Genomic DNA, 12,149 nt, shown 5'->3' with positions numbered 1-12,149 from the left:
ACCGATTCCACAAGTGATAATAACAGCGGACGCATCGCTCTCCGGATAGGGAGTGCATATGGACAAATACACAGTGCAGGGGAAGTGGAGTGTGCAGCAAAAGAAACTGCACATCAACTACTTGGAACTATTAGCAGTATTTCTAGCACTAAAAGCTTTCCAAATGCAGATAACCAACAAGGCAGTCCTGATCAGAACAGACATGACTGCAATGTATTATATTCAAAAACAAGGGGGGACACACTCTCTCCAACTATCCAAACTAGCACAGGACATTTGGAGATGGGCCATTCCTCAAAAGATCTATCTGTTAGCAGAACACCTACCAGGAGTTCAAAATCAGATAGCAGACATCCTAAGCAGACAGTCAGAACAAGTACTCGAATGGGAGCTGCACGACCAAATACTGCAGCCATTCTTCCAAAGATGGGGGCAACCAGAGATAGATCTGTTTGCCAATCATCAGAACGCAAAATGCCAAAACTTTGCATCCAGGTACCCACACCAACGGTCCCAGGGCAATGCACTATGGATAAATTGGTCCAACAGATTTGCTTACGCTTTCCCCCCTCTCCCACTAATCCCGTTAGTGGTTCGGAAACTGCAGCAGCACTCAATGACAATGATACTAGTGGCACCCACGTGGGCAAGATAGCCGTGGTTCACCACGCTACTACAACTCTCACAGGTGCCACATCAAAAGCTAAAATTATTACCCATGCACCTTACACAGAACCATGGAGAAATAATGCACCCAGATCCCAAACAATTAAACCTAGCGATCTGGCTCCTGAGGTCATAGAGTTTGGATATTTAGATTTACCACCAGAATGTATGGAAATCATTAAACAAGCAAGACGTCCTACCACCAGAGCATGTTATGCAGCAAAATGGAAGAGGTTTGCTATACATTGTAACAGTAAGCACATCAACCCTCTGGACGCATCCACTAAACAAATCATCTGCTATTTGCTATACTTGCAGCAATGTAACTTAGCATACACCTCTATCAGAGTTCATCTCACAGCTATAGCGGCGTACCTACAAAGCAGGCAACATCTGTCCCTGTTTAAAGTACCAGCAATTAAAGCTTTCATGGAGGGACTCCAAAGTCATTCCACCAAGACGACCACCTTCCCCAGTCTGGAATCTCAACATAGTGCTTACCAGACTAATGGGGCCACCATTTGAACCTATGCATAGGTGTGAAATACAATTCCTCACATGGAAGGTGGCCTTCCTCATAGCTATCACGTCACTTAGAAGAGTAAGTGAGTTGCAGGCTTTTACGATTCAAGAACCATTCATGCAGTTACACCAAAATAAAGTGGTTCTTAGAACAAACCCAAAATTCCTACCAAAGGTAATTTCTGCATTCCACATCAATCAGTCAGTGGAATTACCGGTTTTCTTTCCAAAACCACAAACGGTAGCGGAAAGGGCCCTACATACATTGGATGTCAGAAGGGCAATATTGTACTATATAGAAAGAACACAAACTTTCAGAAAGACAAAACAGCTGTTTGTTGCGTTTTCTCCTTCACATAAGGGCAATCCCATCTCTAAAGCGGGCATTGCCAGATGGATTGTAAAATGTATTCAAATATGCTACTTAAAAGCAAAGAGAACATTAACTGTTCCTCCTAGAGCTCACTCTACACGTAAACTAGGAGCATCTATGGCATTTTTGGGAAACATTCCACTAGATGGCATATGCAAAGCAGCTACCTGGGTTACACCGCACACCTTCTCAAAGCACTATTGTGTAGATGTGCACACAACACAACAAGCTAGAGTGGGACCAGCTGTATTAAAGACTTTATTTCAGACAGTTGCAACAGACACAGGCGACCACCGCTAGGGAGAGAACTGCTGTATAGTCTATTCATAATGTACCATCTGCAGCCCATATGCCTCGAACAGAATATGCTACTTACCAGTATGCATCTGTTCTTGGCATAGAGGGCTGCAGAGTGGTACATGCCCTCCCAGCCTCCCCGGAAACCTGTGTCTGTTCCAACATTATCTTATTTAGATACACTTACATGGGCATTCCTATCTGTATTCTATCATACTACTCCATCTAACCCTACTATGGCAAAACAATCTAAGGATGGAGCCGTTGCCCATGCGCACTACCAACCAAAGGAAGAGTCACCAGGATACAAAAGACTCTCCAAGAGAAAAACAAAGTGCAATCATCCGAGCCCAACACCAGATGGCGATTATTCATAATGTACCACTCTGCAGCCCTCTATGCCAAGAACAGATGCATACTGGTAAGTAGCATATTCCTTCCCACAGGTGAAATATGTACTTACTCATCAAGACTCTTGCCATGAGAGACTCGCCTTGCACCAAGCAGTGATAAAAAGGGCAGCCAAAATCGTATGCCCTACAGCTAGAAGAACAAGCAGAAGCCTGCTTCTTGTTAGAGACTCTCCTCTCAACGCAAACACTATCCCTTTTTAGACATTCGTCCAAATATTATGGATCAGGGAAAGGAAGCTCGGAGTCAGCATCTTTTAAGGGAGTCGCATCAAAAGCATTCCACTAATACCATTTGTAATATTGCATATAAGAGCCATATAGAAATTGTTTATGAATCAATGCTCATAGTCCGTAGGGGATTGGGATGATCTAGCACAAGCTGATGGGTACACTGGTGGACAGTGGAGATCATGATAGTAGAGATGTCCTTGCAGCAACCAATGTGTATTTACCATGGCTGCATCACACCAAGTGCATGTACACAAGAGGAACTCCAAAATTGGAGGGTGATGGACAACACGAGGCAGTCAAACATACTAGTGTGTTTGAACTGGAAACAATACGAACTTAAAGACATTTGACAAAGAGGTAACAGAAAAGTTAGAGCAAGTTCAAATGAACACCCATCACCACCTCAATATTTTACTTAAATTGAAATGGTCATAAGCCCTTTCAAGGTCAACACATCATGTTTAACAGTGGACAATACAAAATCTATTGATATGAACTTACCCGGAAAACAAAACGCAGATACAGACAAACTCTACAGACAACAAGGGATCTCACTTGTATGGGATCTAGAAGGGGTATAACATGACATTAGCGATCGTGCAAAGCTGCTGGTTAACTCCACACACACCTTCACTAAGTGGACATTCAAGTTCACCAACCAACTTTAGTTGACCGGTTTACAAACATTGTTTCCAACATCTGCATCAGCTACTAACAAGCGGCCATTAAAAGGGGGAGTTTTGCTTTTCAGTTAATGCAGCACTTGTGATTTACAGCAGCACATATTAAAAGCGGAAAATCTAACCTTGTATCCTTGTTTATTTGTAGTGCTGCAGATTTACCTGTACTCTCGCAGCTCCAGAGGCACGCAATATTGGAAAGTGGGTTTCTGTTGCAGTCACACCCCCCCCAACCACACACACTTTTTGCCAGACTACTGATGCACTTTGACTTGATGTGCCCTGGGTCCCTGCCAATCAGTTTCCCAGGGCCGGTGTTCTTTCCCCAAACCTGACCCAATTGGCATCTCTAGCCACAGGTCAGCCCCTGGTAAATGAGACCACAGGTACCCCAGCACTGTGACCAGGGAAGACCTCTAAGGGCTGCAGCACTTATTGTGCCACCCTTAGAGGCCATGTACCTCTACACACACAAAAAACGACCAGCCTGTGGTGGGTTCCCTGACTGGTACACACCAGCCTGCCACCACAAGACATGTTTCTGGACCCCTAGGGTGGGAGCCTTCGCTACCTGAGCTCAGAAACAAATCCTTTCCTGGGCGGAGCGGTTCACACCTCCCACAGGCCACGAAGAGCCATCTGTGGCAGGGCAGCTTCAAACGCTGGCAGCCTTTGTAATGCGACCCCCCCCCCCCCAGCCTCTCCTGCTATCAGGAGCAGGCCCCCTTCCTGTCTCCCCTCCTTCTTGGCAGGAAGACAGGCCGGAAAAACTAGCCAGCCCAGAAGGTGTGCCCACCTCTGCCAATTCCACCCCTGAGGTGGGGGAGGCGAGGTGAAGCCCACACTTCAGTGCCCGCCATCTTGCAGATGGCAGGGACTCCCCATTCAAGATTAGGGAATGTGCTAACTCCCCCACGTGGGGTGAGTACACCCAGGGTGTAGTCACCCTAAGGTCAGTAGCCCATTGGCTACTTACCTCGAGACCCCTAAAACCCCCACTAAATACAATATTTAGGGGCAGCCCTGAACCAGGAAGGCAGATTCCCGCAACTTAAGAACAAGCATTTGCGATAGGTCTCACAGTTGTGAGTTTGAGCTATTGGCATTGTAAATAGCAATGCCTTTTATTTACGTGTTGGTTTCTTAAAACCTAAATAAAAGGCATTGTCATTCACAATGCCAATAGCCAAATCTCTCGCAAATGCGAGCCCTATTGCATTGCAAATGCTTGTTTATTATTGCTGCGCTTGAGACCTGCCCCACTTGAAGACTTGGTTTACTCTAGGTAAAGATAAAACTTGGTAGTAGCTGGAAACACGTTTACTACTGTAGACTTAGTATTCCATTTGCAGGGTTACCTCTGAGTAGAATTGTGATAAGTTACAAAGTTCTTTGTTACTAACTTGTGGTATTTTTTGCATAAATTACCAAAATATGCAAAGAGGAAAGTTGAGCATTTGTATGAAATGAGCAAAAGTGCAAGAAAACCAGGACTTTTGCAAGCATATTGTATGATAGTGTAATTGGTCATGAGCCACTCGTGAGGAAAAGCTAAGCAAGGGATGTACACAAGAGTATGAAATACAGGTATATTGCTGGTGCTGTTAAAGTACTCCTTAGTAAGATCTAAGGATGGTAGAGCAAAAGTTCAAACTACTCACAAGTTACTGATGCAACAGTCTCACCGTACTCAAGATAAAATGCTACGCGAGGCATGCACTTGCAAACAAACCACCTGTGGGTTACCAGCACCCTCTAAGAAGCATAAGAGCCAGCAATATAAGTGTGTAAGCCAGTGCTTCATTTGTGAAAGTGTGTCAGGGCCTGAAACTCTACTCAGAAGCCCGCGGCGGGTGCAATGAAACATGGGCGCGAGGAATACCAAGGCTGGTAGTTTTAAAGCCACCTCATACCTCTTTAATCCACTACCAGACACTCCCTCCCCTTTATCTTACTCCTTGAGGTTCCTGCATTTTCCTTTTATGACGGTTTTGCTGTCTTCTGCCGTTTTTCTGATCTCTGTAATAGGTACATAAATTATGTGGAAAAATAAACGTGGGTTCCCCGAGAATAAGAAACTTCATAAGCCTGTGCTAAGGTGGTAAAGAAATTTGCAGGCACCCCTACCTCCGAAGCAGATTGGTTGACATTTTAGGTGTTGTAAGGCATTCCGCCTGCTCCAAAGCGATGAGGGGATGTTGGGTGACTCCAGGAGTGGTTCCAGTGCTTTCAATGGACTGAGTTTCTTACACTTTTTTTTATTTTGAGAGGGAGAGTACCTGCACTATTCAAGAGAGACATAATATGTTTAATTGGGGAGTACTGGCACTTCTCAGAAGCAAGCAGATACTTTGGTACAGGGTACCAGCACTTCTGTTTTTCCATTTCAACACTGGGTGGTTCAAAGGGCCAGGTTAGATATTCAACCAGTCTGCCAAATGGCACAAAATTCAGTTTTTCGTGTTTTTAGTGACACTGGCAACAGGATATTGTAACCCATATAACAGCTAACAGAAACATGGTGCCCTAAATATCATACATAAATACCCCCAGACAGTGGTTAATAATACAAAACCTGCACCCAATGTGACAAGATTTTTTAAAAGGATATTTGACCGGATACTTGGATGAGGCAATATTTTTGCTAATGATATTCTGACACCTAACCCTTAGAGAGCGTATCCAGGCCTCTGGAGAAAAAACTCAAGCACGCCCCATGCTCTCTAGTTTGCAGGCCACTTTGTGTGCAGTTTGCAATCTGGAAATTTAAAGAGTGTACGTTTTGCTGGAGGTGCAGTGCGCCAGGTATGTTAGCAGACTTTATCTCAAGCTTTGTGCAGTGAACTTTTGCAGTCCTGGCCCACCTCAGCCTCAAGATCTCCCTTGACGTAGACCCTTGTCACTGCACGCGCCTGGTGTGCTCTGGTGCAGGAGGAGCTTCATTAAGGCAGAGCACTGTGAGGGAGAGAGAGGAGGCCACACCGAGTGTTAGTTTATAAAGCTTAACTTATATTCTCCTTCAGCTTATTTGCTGCGGTTATATTTAGACATAAGGTGAAGACACTTCAGCTGAAAAGGCTGCATTCAGGCATGTATACCCTTTTATTATGTAAAACATGGGGGTAAGAACAAGAATGTGAAAGAGAAGAACAAAGGCAAAGGAATGAAAAAGAAGTGTGTGTAGAGGGGAAAAAAGAAAAGGTGGGAAAGGTGAGAATGGGGAAAGGAAAGTGGAAAGGGCCATGGATTTGGATTGTGGAAGAAGATAAGAAACAAACACAAAGGTATGATTAATATTGTACAGAAGGCATTCGCTTTTGAATAGAAACCGAATGAAATGGAGGGAAGGCGGGGTGATAAATGCAAAGAGGAGAGTGAGGAAGGGAGGCCGCCCAGGCACCACAATAAGTGTGAGGTGTCCAGGAACTAGCCTGACAGGTAACCCAGGCAACAACCCCCGGTCGCCATTGGCCTCTTCGTCTCTGGTAAGTACCCAAACAACTCTCTCCCTCTCCACAGGCAACCAATGTTATCACCAAATGGCTGCGATATCAGCTTACAGGCTGGTACCGTTCCTCTGAAGAGGAAACACATGGGAGAAGAGCTTGGCGCGCGCGCGCGCTGTCTGTCGGGAAGGCTTGGCTGCTGGACTGCCAGCTTCACACCAGCATACATTTTCAAAGAAATCCAAAAGCATTTCTACTGGGGCGCTTTGCCACAACACCATTGTTAATTTCTAAGCAACCGTCGTTTTTAACCGATGAACAGCTATAGCTTCAGTCAAAAGCTGTAAACTTTAAACTTAGGAAATTAGGATCGAATACCAGCAGCTCCTCAACATCCTGTGATTCTCTGCACTGTTTAATATTCTTGAGTCATTAAAAAATAAATTCAGGTGCACATGTAAAGCGATTGAAAACCGTGGAACTAGGTTCGTGGTATACAAGCTATTAAAATAACAAAATGCACCCACTTAATATTGCACAAAATGGTGCAATAGAGCAATGAACACTTTGGGTAAAGTGCAGACTGTGAGTGGATCCGCGTCTAGGCGCTGCGAGAATTTACATACAGAAGCTGGACAGATATGCAAAGATTTAAATGCGGTCACACACTTATTTAGTTTTAAGGATTCCAAGAAGAACAATCGCTCGCCATTTCTGCGGTTTAATTTTGCATCGCGATGCAAAATTAAACATGCGGCGCCCTGTCTCCTTTTGAGAGGGCCCATCCGGACTGGATCTCATGGCTTGTTAATCTAACATGCCTCTTGAGATAAGAAACTGCTTCACCACAGCCATGAAGCAGGCGATACAGCCCGGATGGGCCCTCCCAAAAGACCAAAGGGAGGCAATGCAAACAGCTCATTTCCAATGGCAGGCCACCGTGTAGCATAAACGGTGACGCCAGCCAATGGAAATGAGGATCGGGCGTTAAAAACCTCTTCTGAATTGTTCATTACAAGAGTATTCGCAGAGCGATCAGCTCGTTGTGCTGCAACGCTACACGTGAGACCTAAAAAGGATGAAAGAAGATGCCAAGCAGAGGAGACTGCCGAGAACAACTGACTTGGCTCCAGCCCTACCAACCTGTCTGCAGTTTCCAGAGATCCTGCGCCAAAAGGTCCTGCAGCCAGTGACCTCCAGAACCCCTGGGAGGATGGACTGCCTTCAACAAAGACTGGGTCTCCTGTGAAAAGCAGTTATGTTCAGCAGAAAAAACCCCAAAGAAAGACTCTGAGCCTGCTGAGGAAAAAGAAACCAGACGCCTGGAACCACCCTCCAGTCCCAACGAGGTCCCCCAGCACTCCAGAGTCAGTCCACCATGGGTTGACTCCTACAGGACTCCCCAACGTCACCTGTAGCCTCTGCACGGAGACTCTTCCTCCCCCCCACACCCCCCAAACTTACCTGCCCAGCTGTTGGTTCCTCCTAGAAGTCTTCCTGGACCAGACCTGCAGCTGAAAACCGAAAATCCACATTGAAAACAGGTCATCGACTCAAGACGCCAAACCAGCACCCTACACCCAGCCGCCCTGCTGGTGCACTTTTTGTTTTGAGCTAACCAGGACCCCTTTTTACCCTGAGACTAGTACCAGGAGCTTGGCTTGGCTCCCACAACCTTGTGGCCTGCTCCTCGGCAGCCATCACCCGGAGGCCCCCTATCCCTCATTAGATAACATTGGGCCTCAGCACTCTGCACCCGGCCGCCCTAGTGCTGCTGAGGGTGTAATGAGAGTGCATCCTTGATCCTGAAGGGCCCCGGAGTCTAACCCAAAACCTCAACTCCCACTACCACAAAGTGTGAAGTTTGATAACCTAAAGAAATTCTTTAAAATGTTACGATTTTACTTAACTGTTTATAGGAAATGTCCGTAACTTACCTGGTATTTTACAGCCCATTCAAGTCTGTCAAAAGGTGTGTAGTAGATCCAGGAATCCTGTATCCGGATGAAATGGCCTACATCTGTCAATCATTATTAGAGGAGCTTGGCTCGAGGCACTGGATCTTTTCCGAGTTTAAGAGCAGAAGGAACCTGCCGAGTGGATATTATGGGTGGCGTAGAGTAGGTCCAAAAATTACGTATCACTCTGAGCCCAAGGGGATATTTCAAAGACACATAGTAGAAAGAGTTATATCAAAATATATTTTATTATACGTTATGACAATTCATTCTTTTTTTCTCATTTTCTTAGACAGTTTAGGGTTATAAATACACAATAAAACGAATTCCTTAAATGGAATAACATAAATACTAGACAGGGACCAAACTCTCGTAGTTACTCTCACCAACACTCACACAAACATTCATAAACAATCATACTTCACTTCACACAGTTGCCACCGATGTATAAGATGGACAAGAGACAAGGTGGTATACAGTCACAAGGAGGTTTTTTGTAGGTTCCAGAGATGGAACAAGGGCTACACCTTCATCAGGGCGGAGAGGAGTGGGGCAAGAGACAAATGAGGGCCACAGGCGATAGAAGGTTTCCTTATATAGATGGAGGGGGTCGTGGGGCGACGGAGTTATGCTCGCTGGGGAGTCTGGCGGACTGGTAGGGTTTACTGTAGTTACCAGAGCAAGAGGCATTGATGAAATATCAGGTCGGGTTTAGGTTCCTCTAATAGAGGTCACACTACATGTGAATTCTAGAATGGAAAGAGGGAAGGCACGTTCCTCTCGATGGCTCCCGGAGAATAAATTAGGGTGGTGGAGAGTCTCTCCTATTAATTCAATTGGGTACACCTGCAATTTGAACGATGCACGCCGTCTTTGGTTCCTGGGGAGGATTCACAGGAGGTGGGGGCAGGATGGAGGATGCCCGTTTCTCTCAAAAAGGCTCCCGAGAGGCGTAGTGGGTAAAGGGGACAACGTCTCCTGTTTTAGGGGGAGAGATCGTTCCTCCGGGAAACACATCGGCCGCTTGCTGGAGGCCAGACTGAGAGTAACTACGAGAGTTTGGGCCCTGTCTAGTATTTGTTATTCCATTTAAAGAATTCGTTTTATTGTGTATTTATAACCCTAAACTGTCTAAGAAAATGAGAAAAACAGAATGAATTGTCATTACGTATAATAAAATATATTTTGATATAACTCTTTCTACTATGTGTCTTTGAAATATCCCCTTGGGCTCAGAGTGATACGTAATTTTTGGACCTACTCTAGGCCACCCATTATATCCCCTCGGCAGCTTCCTTCTGCTCTTAAACTTGTTCTGTTCCCCGTCTACCTGCCGTGTATTGATGTGGGGTCCCCCCTTCTTTTGAAACTGGATCTTTTCCGCCTCATATCCGTGGCTGTATATAGGGAAGGTTTGAGCATATGCTCTTTCTTTAAAAAATGAAAACAATTTCAAACCCACAAAATCTTTTGCTTCTTAGTTTCTTTTGTTTTTTGAGAACAGCAAATGTCATGTGTTGTCTTTTAGAAGATTCTTTATTGGTTGCATCCTCATTTGTCTAGAAAATATGTTCGAGGCATGTGGGCTGCTGAATTCATATCTGTGCATAGATCGCCGCCTAGTGTTGGGTCCGGATGATTGCATATTGTTGTCCTGGAAGAGTCTTCGAAGTATCACGAGATAGGTGGCTCCTCCCTTGGACTACAGTGCGCATGGGCATCCTCTCCATCCTCAGATTGTTTTTTTCCCCCATTGGGTTCGGATGTACTTTCCAGCACTCCAAGTTCGGAATCAGCAAAAACTTTTCTAAGGCCTTCGGGTCCGTTGGTATTGTTAAGCGTTCAGCACCGATACACTTCTTGAACATCTGTTGCACTCCAGTCGTCTAATCGGGCCGTTAGGCCTTCTCAACGCCACGTGGACCGACCGTCGATGGAACGAAGTCCATTCAAATACTGCCCGCAGTGCAACAAGTTCCCTCACACAGATAAGCATCCAGTGTGCAACAAATGCCTATCTCCAGATCACAATGAAGATAGCTGCCTAGCCTGTGCCCAGTTCCAGTCAAAAAAGACGATCCGGAATCGACGGGCGGCGAGGCAAGAAATGCAGAGGTCGGCACCAGAGCCCGATAATATCTTCGACGATGAGGAAGACCTAGTTAACGTCGAAGGCTCGGATCAAGACGGAGAACAATACTCGGGGCACGACTCCGATTATTACTTCGAAGAGCAAGAACAAATAGTCGATCTCGAGGAATACGATCAAGACATCGTAGTTGTTGAAGACGACTCCGATGACGACGAGGGGCGAACCGCGAGTACACCGCCCCATATAGACACTACACCCATATCAGAGACTCAGGTGGAGGCATCACCAACAGGCCTTAGCCAAGATCAAAATTCTGGTTCTACAGCCCCGCCATACCGCCCGGCTAAGAACATAGAAAAATAGCCTTCTGAGACACGACATACGACACCGGTTCAATCAAAACCGAAAATTGTCGACAATACTGTCTTCGGACCGAGCGTCGTCGAACCGAAGGTGACTAAGCCAAGGGGCGTCGACCCGAAGGCCACAGTTCCAATACAACCTTCGAAGCCAAAGAACGTCGAGTCGACCTCAAACAAAAGCTGTCGAGTCGACCCCGAAGTCAAAAACAGTCGAGTCCACCTCAAGACCAAAACACATCGAATCGACCCCCAAACAAAAGCACATCGACTCGACCCCCAAGACAAAGCACGTTGAATCGAGCAAATCGGGCTCAACTATCAACAAGGGGAAACAAGCATTGGAAATGCAATAGGTCTCGCAGTAGTAAAGTTTGAGCTATAGGTGTTATTTATTTTTTTGTTTTTTATTTATGAGTTGTTTTTTCTAAATAGCTAAATTAATCGCTTTCTTCTTTACAAAGCCAATAGTTATAATTTTTGTAAATGTGACACCTCTAGCATTTGTAAAGCAACATGTTTTGTATTAACGGGACTTATATGTGACTTATATGTATTGATATAAAAAAAATCAATGGCTTTAAAAAAAATTAATAATTAATACGTAAATAAGATGGATTTTATTTTATATTGCCAATACCTTAAAGTTTATTAAATATATTTAGTGAAGATGCTGTGGTTGCGCTGAGTGAGGGTGAGTGAGGGTGAGTGAGGGTGAGGGTGAGTGGGGGGTTGAGGGTGGGTGAGGGGGTGAGTGAGGGTGGGTGAGGGGGTGAGGGTGAGGGGTTGAGGGTGAGTGAGGGTGGGTGAGGGTGAGTGAGGGTGAGGGGATGAGGGTAAGGCTGTGTGAGGCTGAGGGGTGTTGATGGTGAGAGAGTGTGAGGGGTGTGAGTGGGTGCGGCTGTCCGGTGTAGTGAGTGTGAGCTTGTTGTGAGGGGTGTTTATAATGGCGCGGTAGCATATTTTTTCAACACAGGCTCTCCATCCGTGAGAAAATATAATCTAAGATTTGGATCTCAGGAAAGCATATAGTGTAGCTGGAAACTACATCACGAGAAGCGGATAGTGCCTGTTATTTAGAGCAGGCCAAAATATTGTTGTGGGACAAATTG

General features: G+C 45.4%; 1 protein-coding gene across 4 annotated transcripts in view; it reads left to right on the top strand.

The window, feature by feature from the left end:
• Positions 1-12,149, top strand: part of PRRC2B (proline rich coiled-coil 2B) — a 657,801-nt gene that overhangs the window by 591,366 nt on the left and 54,286 nt on the right. The window lies entirely within an intron of this gene.

Source organism: Lissotriton vulgaris, chromosome 5, assembly GCF_964263255.1.
Source record: "Lissotriton vulgaris chromosome 5, aLisVul1.2, whole genome shotgun sequence".
NCBI lineage: Eukaryota > Metazoa > Chordata > Amphibia > Caudata > Salamandridae > Lissotriton > Lissotriton vulgaris.
Note: the sequence above shows the minus strand (reverse complement) of the source record. Positions and strands in the feature narration are given on the sequence as shown.